This window comes from Carya illinoinensis, chromosome 5 (assembly GCF_018687715.1).
Source record: "Carya illinoinensis cultivar Pawnee chromosome 5, C.illinoinensisPawnee_v1, whole genome shotgun sequence".
NCBI classification, from domain to species: domain Eukaryota; kingdom Viridiplantae; phylum Streptophyta; class Magnoliopsida; order Fagales; family Juglandaceae; genus Carya; species Carya illinoinensis.
In genome coordinates, this window is record NC_056756.1 from 32,311,633 (window position 1) to 32,319,197 (window position 7,565).

Genomic DNA, 7,565 nt, shown 5'->3' on the forward strand with positions numbered 1-7,565 from the left:
TATCCTCGTCTACTGCTGCTGCTGGTTTGCACACAACCTGGTCCTACAGTTTGAGCATACCCATCATGCATCATTGCTTATCTGACACTTGCTGCCGCTGCTGCTTCCATTCATTCATCCATGCTCCTCTCTCACCTCTACGCCTCAGCCCTTCCATTCATCTTTGCGTAATATTAATGCATAAACAATAACGCATATAAACATGTAATACTAATGTGTAATAACACTAATCTTTAAATTTAGAATAACATATAATACATTAGTATATATATAAATATAATAACAAGTAATATAATAACCATCAGAATTTAGTAATATAATAACATACTTTAGTATAATAAATACTAACAAATTTAATTTAGTAATAAAGAACTATAAAAAGCCTAAATATTAACAAAATTTATTTAACATTTGATTTAGGGTTTAGAAAATAAAAGCCCCAAAAGCCCAGCCAAAAAAGGGCCGAAACGGTAGCCCAACCTACCCAATGTAAAGCGATGCTGTTTTACATTTTTGGAATGGTAGGCCAGCATGTAAAACGGTTTGCACAGGGTAAAATGATGCCGTTTTATTTTTTTTTTTGAAGTCACTCTTAAGCCCCCTCCCCCCCGGCGCTGAGTCCTCTCTGTCACCCTCTCAAAATTCAAACCCTAGATCTAGTGGCCCACAGGATGGCTTCCCAACCACCCCCGCAAGCCAACGTCTAAACGTCCAAACGATGTCCTCTCTCTCTCTTCTCCCTAGCCACCCATCTTTCCCAAAACAATAAAAAATCAATTCTAAGTTTCTAACCCTAGGCGTGCCTCCCCCCTCCCTAACCGCTGCACGACCTCTCTCTCAAAGTCCCAATTGTGATCGCAGAAGTCCACGACCTCTCTCTCAGAGTCCCACCACACGGTCTCTCTCTCTCTCTCTCTCTCTCTCTCTCTCTCTTCAAGTTAGCCCATATCTCTTTTAGCTGTCGATCAGTTAAGTAGAATCCAGTTGTTTTTGTTTATTAACTTATAAATTAGATTTGTAAGTTTTTTATTTTTTATTTTTATTTTTGGGATTGGTGGAGGAAGAGAATAAGAAAACATTTTTCTCTTGTAGAACAAGGTTCATGATTTTGCAATTTGGCTAGAAAAAGGTAAGATCTCTGTGTCAGCCTTATATTTATTTGTTTCATTTTCTGCATTTTGTTTTCTGAAATTGAAAATGAGTGGTTGTTATTTTTTCTTGGGTATTCTAAACCATTTGTTTCTTTGGGGTATGCATGATTGTAAATCAATGTTCTTGTTCTAAATCATTTGTTTTCTTGACAAATTGAGTGGGTGAGGAAATGGGAGCAAGCTAGGTTTTGTTGGGTAGGTTGAAAAGTGGGACTGGGTTGAGTGGCTTGTAGCTTTGTGGTGGAATGGGATTGTGAGTTTCAACTATAGCTTATCAATCAACTTGATGTATTATAACAATCTCTTATGACGATCTCTTCATTGGCTTGATCAATGAATATAGATCCAACTCGTTGATCCTTTTCTTTTTCTTTTTCTTTTTTTTTTCTTTTTTTTTTCCTTTCTTTGAATTTTCTTTTCACTTGGAATATTGATTGGATTATGCTTTTTTTATTTAGAATTCTTCACCCCTCTTACATCCCTAATTTATTTCGGAACTCTCCAGTCTCATTCTCCACTGGAACAAGAACCCGTTGGATGAAATGAACCTTTTTGTACAAATCACTACTTCTAGAAGTCCAATCCCAAAAACTTGTTGCACCCGAAGACAAAACATATAGGCTTTAGCAATATAAACCATGCGCAAAAAAGCAGGCAACAATGCCATGTTGATTTTTTTTTATCCTTTTTCATTTATTTTTTTCAATCTTCTTCTTTGTGGAAAGGCCAAATCGATCTATTTATTTATTTTCTTTGTGGAAAGGCTTTAGCAATATAAACCTTGTGTTACAGTTTGTTTTTTTCAAAAGTTTAGCAAGAAAATCATAATCTATTTATTTATTTTATGCTTTCGGTACTTTTGGATTAAATTAGTTTGGTTGACTGAAGTGGGGGCAGCCATGAATATGCAGTGTTGCATCTAAAGGTGAAAATATATAAATGGCCACACTTCTTTTTGCCATCCAAACTTTCTTCAAGCATATTTTAATTGTGAGGCTGTAATTTTCTGTTGTGGAACCTATGCTTTTAAAAACGTCTGGTCTGATCAATTGAACTCTGGCCAGCAGCACCACTAATTAAGTCTTGAACTCATCAAAATCAAATGATCGAAAGATCATCAAAGTGATGATGATCTGTGTGTGAGGAGAAAAACCAATTTGGCTTTTGGGCTCAATATCTCACAATGTGTTTTGCCTCCAGGACAACAAATAAGGAATTCTAAAATAAGGTTCAAGTACCTTGCTGTTAAGGACGTGTTTCACACCACCAACTGTATATGTACCTCAATGAAGTAAGACGGCGGCATAAGGTGTCGGGTGGAACTCCGATACTTAAGTTAGACAAGTGATCCTAGTATAAGTATATGAATGAATGAATGAATTACATTTGGGTGTTATTTATAGGGTGTGGAGTTGTGAATATAACCAACTTTCTGGATGTATCTTTGACGACTATCCGTATTAATTAGAGTGATCATCTCTCTAATAACTCAGAGGCGTTATCTAGCATTTTTCATGTGCATCCGTAAAACTTATTGGATCCGTCCTCTCTCTAAAACTTTTTCATGGGCCCTGATAGAAAACAACTTCTCTGAGGGGCAATGAGGGACAGGGGCATTGACCTTAGGCCCAACTTGAAAGACATAAGACTTTAGTGCCCTAATTCACTAAGAGTAAGATGGGCTAAGAATAGATACCATACTCTCTAGATCAATTAGGGAGTTATAAGATTCTAATAATCTCTTGAAGAACCTTAGAAATTTAGCGCAATATGTAGTGAGCATGAAGCCTTTCCGGCTTAACTTGGTGAGAGTGAAGGCCTTTGGCCCAACTTATAAAGACTTGTCATTTGGACCCAAAAATGGTAGGCCTATGAGGCCTTAGTCAAGCCCTCAAATCTGGATATAAGGTCCACTTAATAACCCACACCAAAATCCATATCCAAGAGACTTACACAAATGGCCCTACAAGCCCATCAAAGCCAAAAAGCCTTGTGTTCTATTTTTACACTTCTAATTTAAGCCCACATAAACCATAGCATTGGTTTCCCTCAAGCCCAAGAAGTGCTACATGCCCCTATGATTTCCACTTGACCATGATTAAGCTTCTAACCCGACTTAAGAAGCATTAATGGAATTACACATGATTAGTGACCTCCAAACCATGTTTTAAGCTTAATCTTTCTTTAATTTGTTTCCCACATTTTTGATCTGAAATTTGTTGATTTCATAATTGATTTACATTGTTCTTTGACTAATTTATAAGTTTAAATTTGACCCAACACATGTCAATAAAAGCAAAACCATCTCTAGGCCCAAATCACCACCAATTGGCTTGTAGGTGCACCTTCATGTGCATTGCATCAAATCAGCTCCTAGTCCATGCCTTTTTCGTCATATTTTAATTTTTAATTGTACACTCACACATGATATTATCACTTATCAACCAGACCAAGCATTGGGAGAAATTCCTCCAAGAAATTGAACCAAAGTCCAACCATTTCCTTAGGAAAACTAGTTGGAACCAAACCTAGTGCCCTTGCCCTTCAAGAGTTTTTGCAACTATTTTGCTCACCTCCCCACGCCACTAACCTTGTATTTTTTTTCCCTTGGAAGTGCTTCAAAGCACTTAAGTGTTTGCTTGACCCATTACCTCCCCAAGGCAGCCCAACTGATTGGCACAAAGAGAGGCACACTTGAAAACCATCACCCATTTTGCCCCTTATATTTTCTGCTCAAGCATGATCGCTTGGTTGCCACTCATGCCTCTCTTCCTCACCTGAAAAAGGCTTCAAATGATAGTCATAATTCCCCAAAAACAGACCAAGAAGATGGGACAGAAGAGGGATCAAAATCTGGATAGCTTTGAAGGAAATCCAAAACCGTGGGCTATGGCTTACATGTCTTGTGAATTTTTGTTTAAAAATTCTGAAACAAGCAACCCCTACACCTATGGACATATTCTAGCTCTTGGATAAGATGAAATGATGACACTTTAGGTCACTATTTAGCTGACCAAGACATGACAAATCTGGAAAATGCAACCAACACACCACCACCCACATCTACCAATTACATTCACTTCCTTGGAGCCAAAACCAATGCCCCCTTGCCTCTCACCCTCCTTGAAGCCTATAATTACCTACCTCACCTCCTCATTTCCCCACACCACTCCTCTAAGTCTTTTCTTGAGTCTTGAGAGCATTTCATCCCCTTAGTGAGCAAAGAGTGAAACGAAGTGAAGTTCTTGAGAGTTCGTAATTGTTGTTGAGGCAAGTTGTGTTGAGAGCTTTAAGGGCCATGATTTCTTTAAGTAATCTTGCCCTATCTTTTGTCAAGTGTTAGAAGGACATGTTAGGCTTTAATTTATGGCATGGAATGAGGTTTTGATTGAGTTTAATTAAGGTTTAGTATGCGAAGTTCAAAACTGGGTTAATGGGAAAGTATTGATTTCATAAATTATTTTGTGAATTTTTAGCTATGACATGTCTTAGAATAATTTTATATGATTCATAAATTTCTTAGAAAGAATTTTGAAGGCTTAATTTTGAAGTTGGAAGCATGCCATAATAGACTTTAATTCTATCTTGTGTTAATCATCTAGTGTGCATTGGTTTTGATTAGTTTATACTTAACTAATGGAAGTTTTGATTAATTTACCTAGGATTGAATAATTTGCATTTAGAAAAGTCTTGTGATTGGGATAAAGATGAAAATTCATGATTTAACTAAGCTTTGAAACATCTTTGGGTAAGGAAATTTGGAAACATCATGCATACTTAATGAATGGATTAGTGAATATTAAGGTCTTAAAGCCATGTTTAAGTGTTGAGATGAACTTGTATGATCTGATTCTAAGTTTTTAATTTTTCCCTGAAGTTATAATTACTGTTGGAACTCGATGAATTTGAGTACATATGCATCCATGGGAGTTGAATAGTTGAAATCACATCTAGGCCTTAATAAAATGCATGCCACGGGTTGATTGTGATTGACATAGTTGCACTTTGATTCTTGAAATTCTAAAGGCATAGATGGTTTTTAAACATAGAAAATATGGGGTTTGTGAAGTTTGGTAAATTTTGGGGCTCATTTGCAAATAGTAAAAATTTAGGGGCCTTAGTGGCAACTTTTAGAAAGTTTAAGGGTACTTTTGTACATCTCCATTTTTGAACCCTTTGATTATGAAAATCTTCCTTAGAGGTTCAAAACTCTAACTTAGTATAATCTTGTTTTAAACCACTGCAATTTTTCAAACTCAGACAGCTTGTATGTTAGCTTCTAACTTAATCTTAGATAATTTATTTATGATTCTTGTGTAAACGATACCTTGATAATAAATGTCATTTTGAGAATGAAACGTCATATGATACATCATCGAGGATTTGATTACTTGTTTACATGATATGTAAAATTTTCACCATTATTAGCATATTGCATCTAAATGTCAATTTCACATAAAGTTTACCACATATGCACCTGTCATGAAATACGTTTTTATAGCATAGCATGAAAAAAAATTTTGTGTGACCCCAAAGGCTAGGAAGGGAAATTATTCCAGTGAAACTCCTTTGTCCACGCTAGAGAGTAAAAATGGAGTGGTTAACCTCTGAGTTGACAAAGAACGTTCAATGAGTTTCGAATGGATTCTTTTTAAAGAATATCGGAGCAAAATCATTTATGACACCTAATGCTAGTGGGTGCATACGTTATGATGTTATGTTATGATAAAATGTTATGACAAATGCATTAGGTTAAGATGTTTGCAGATCAAAAAGATGTAGTGTTAACATGAGTTGTACTATAGTTACCAGCAGGTACTTACAATGCATAATGGGGAGCTGTGATGATATTATTATATGTTATGTTATGTTAATGATGGATTTAATAAAGATGAAATGTTTTTGAATACAACAAGGTATGGAATGTTCTCTTTCGAAATATCATGTTTTTGAAATGAGGAAATGAAAAATGTTTTCTGAAAGAAAATGTGCATAAAAGTTTTTTTCAAAAATATTGAGAAATCTGGATAGGAGACAAAATATGGATTTTTTCTACATATCAATGCATGCATCTCATATTTATCTTTAATCATGTATATCAATACATGCATCTCTGTGCAAGTTGGTTTTTTAATTTACTAAGATTTCAAGGAATCTCACCGTGGTAGTCTCACTACCATTTCCCCCGAAATGATAGAAGCTGTGTCAGGATCGGCATATGATGAGCAGGATGAACCGTTGGCTTTAGATGGTTAAGGAGGAGTCCAATCTAGAAAGGAGGCTGGACTTGATTTGAACTTTCGTAGCAACGGCTTTATAAACTATAGAGCATATGCGAGAGTTAGTTTGACTATATTGATTCTCTTTTATGGAGATTCTGTGTCTCACGTTATATTGAACTCAAGTGGACCTCTTAAGTGAGGAAGTACCTATTTATGGTTTATAAATTATTGGGATGTTTAGTTTATTCTAGCATCAATAATTTTATCATCTCTATTTTTGCTACGATTATTGCATATTGCTAGTTACATTTTAGGATGGATTGCATATTAACTATCATGAACGGTGGTATATAACATTATGTTACATATCTCGATTTTCTAAGTCTCATTTCCATCCCAAATAGAGGTTGGGGTGTCACTGCTCAGAACCTACATGCATTCAAATTAAACCACACATAACTCCATGGTATCATGTCATGCTTCGGATAAACTCTCTCTCTCTCTCTCTCTCTCTCTCTCTCTCTCTCTATATATATATATATATGAGTAATACTACATATAGTCATTTTTGCGTACTCTTTGCGCACTTAAACGATGTGATTTGGTTGTATCAATTTTTTTAATACACAATTAATCATATCAATAGAATGTGTAAAAGAGTATACAAAAATGATTGCATATAAAATTTTTGTATATATATATATATGCATCTATACTGGTTGTGATCCTCTAAGATAGAATCATTGGTAACCCATAATGTAGCTGCCAATAACATCTATATATATACAACCACGTTGACGCACATAGAGCTAGCTGGTACTTAAGAGCACAATTAACATGAGAATAAGTGTGTATGATTTAGGTGCCATTTGGATAGTAAATTAAGTTAAAAGTTAAAAGTTGAATAAAATATTGTTTTAATATTATTTTTTAATATTATTATTGTTTTGAGATTTGAAAAAATTGAATTGTTTATTATATTTTATGTGATTGTTTAAAAAAATTATAATAATAAAATGAGATGAGTTGAAATACTTATTATATCCAAATGGGATAATATTGATATACCCCAGAGTCAAAACTACCAATTTGAGCATGCATTAATATTCCATCTCATATTGTACAAAGTGGAAATATTAGATTTGCATATACAAGTATTATTTAATCAATCGGATAATTAATTAATTAAAAG

General features: G+C 34.9%; 1 long non-coding RNA gene across 1 annotated transcript; it reads left to right on the forward strand.

Moving 5' to 3' along the window:
• Nucleotides 1-527: 527 nt before the first annotated feature.
• Nucleotides 528-6,618, forward strand: LOC122311700. The gene is made up of 3 exons (XR_006242846.1): nucleotides 528-897; nucleotides 1,093-1,129; nucleotides 6,349-6,618. It is a non-coding gene; the product is annotated as an uncharacterized LOC122311700 (long non-coding RNA).
• Nucleotides 6,619-7,565: the final 947 nt, after the last annotated feature.